This window comes from Palaemon carinicauda, chromosome 30 (assembly GCF_036898095.1).
Source record: "Palaemon carinicauda isolate YSFRI2023 chromosome 30, ASM3689809v2, whole genome shotgun sequence".
NCBI lineage: Eukaryota > Metazoa > Arthropoda > Malacostraca > Decapoda > Palaemonidae > Palaemon > Palaemon carinicauda.
This window is the reverse complement of record NC_090754.1, coordinates 48,377,632-48,380,155: the sequence shown is the minus strand read 5'-3', so window position 1 is coordinate 48,380,155 and position 2,524 is coordinate 48,377,632.

Genomic DNA, 2,524 nt, shown 5'->3' with positions numbered 1-2,524 from the left:
TCGATCCTTCCCCTTCCTTTCTATTCATGTCTCTTTCCCCCTCGTCTTTCTTGTCTCTATATTCGTCTCTTTTGATAACGTTAACTTACTTCTATTCATTTTTTTCTTTTTACAATTAATTATACTCCATATATTATGAAATTTTCTACTTATATTCTCTTTGTTTCGTGAATTTTTTTTTTCTTTTTGTTTCGTGAAATTTATCAATTTTTTCATTTGATAATCAGCTATTTTGCTCTTTTTTAAATTTTTACTTATTAAAAAAATATTTCCATTTGATTTTTAGCCATTATGCTTTTTTAAATTTTTTTTTTCCATAGAAGAAAGAAAAACAGGAGATTGGAATTTTCCTATATATTAATGACTACTTTTTTTTATCTTATTTTCGATTAGATTTTTCTATTTTTTGCACAAAATAGACGCGAGAAGAGAGAAAGCTTTCAGGTCGAAATTAGAAAGTAGACATTATTCTACGCTTTGTCTTGGAGATTCTTTCAGATATTTTCTTTATTCTTATGAATAATTTACTTGGCTATAATCACGAGAACAAGTAATAATATACCTGAATAATTTATTATAAACTTTTGTATCAATTATTGTATAATTTCATTTAGTGTTTTTAATGATGTCATTGGTATTTAAATGATGTAGAACGCTACTACTGAAAAGAGGTGCATATCCCTCATGCAGGGGCTTATCCTCTACCAAGGGATACACAACCCTTTACTATGTTCTTCTGTCTCGTCACATGTCGTAGAAGGGTTCCAGGTGCTTTAATCTCAACTTTGTTCTGCTAGATATGTCAGAAGCTGCAATTTTAATTTTTCATTGATTGAGAATATAAAATAATCAGTGTGGATTTTTACGAAACATAAATTTTGACTCAGAATCTTAATGTAGATTTTTAAGGATATATTCAAGTATTTTGTAGGGACTTTCCAAATATTCTACTCTTAACAAAAAAGAATCATTGAAGTTTTCGCGAAGTTTTTGTCAATCATGGGGCCTCTGGATTTTGAGCAAGTGGGTGAATGAAGATCTTTGGACTGGTGTAAACTTTCTTATTAATTGTCAATCGATTTTATTTATTTATGTTGTTTGTTTTGGTGTGAAATACGATATTATGAAGCTACTTTACGACTTATTAAATATTAGAATTTATTGTTACCTTCTTAGGAGTGAAGTTGGTTGGGAAACAAACATAGCTTTATGGTAAGCTAAGAATACAGCAGCCTAAAGGGGGTCGCTGGGTAAGTAGGTAAGGATCAGGTTCCTAGGTTAGGTTAGGCGGGGGTCCTTAAGTTGGGTAGTTTTTTTTTTTTTTTTTTTTTTTTTTTTTTTTTTTTTTTTTTTATGTGGTTTTTCAGTCATAAATTTTTAAATTTTACACTCGTCCTTTCCCAACAATACACAAAAGGTTCCTGTGAAAAACATGGCGTCCACTAAAGGACCTATTAAGTGGGTAGGGTTAGTTAAACTACTCGACTTTGGGGGTCTGTGGTCTCCGAATGCATTTGTTGATGATGATGTCCTTTTTGCTATTATTGGTGATGCTGTCGCTAAAATTACCACCTTCAATTTTTGACATTGTTGGTAACACTATCGCCAAAACTACAACCGTCAATAATGGCCAAAAATATGATTGTAACTTTGGCGACAGCATTACCAATATTAGCAAAAATAGACGGTTGTAGTTTTAACGACAGCGTTGCCAATAATAGGGAAAATTGACGGCTCTAGTTTTGGCGACAGCATTACCAATAATGGCAAAACTTGACTGTTGTAGTTTTGGCGACAGCCTTACCATTGATGGCAAAACTACACCCTTCAAGTTTTGCCATTATTGGTAACGCTGTCACCAAACATAGAACTGACAATTTTTGCCATTATTGGTAACGCTGTCACTAAAATTACAACCTTAATTTTTGGTCTTTATTAGCAACGCTGTCGTTAAAATTACAAATGTCAATTTTTTGCATTATTGGTAACGCTGTCGCTAAAATTACAACCGTCGATGTTTGCCATTATTGGTATCGATGTCGCTAAAATTACAACCGTCAATTTATGCCATTATTGCTAATGCTGTCGCCAAAACTACAACCGTCCATTTTTGCCATTATTGGTAACGCTGTCGCCAAAGTTACAATCATAAATTTTTGCTATTATTGATAACTCTTCGCCAAAATTATAACCGTAAATTTATAGCATTATTGGTAACGCTGTCGCAAAATTACAACCGTTAATTTTCACAATTATTGGTAACGCTATTGCTAAAATTACAACCGTCAATTTTCGCCGGTATTGGTAACGCTGTCGCTAAAATTACAACCGTCAATTTTTGCCGTAATTGGTAACGCTGTCGCCAAAATTACAACCATCAATTTTTGCCATTATGGATAACACTGTCGCTAAAATTACAAACGTCAATTTTTGCCATTATGGATAACACTGTCGCTAAAATTACAAACGTCAATTTTTGCCATTATGGATAACACTGTCGCTAAAATTACAAACGTCAATTTTT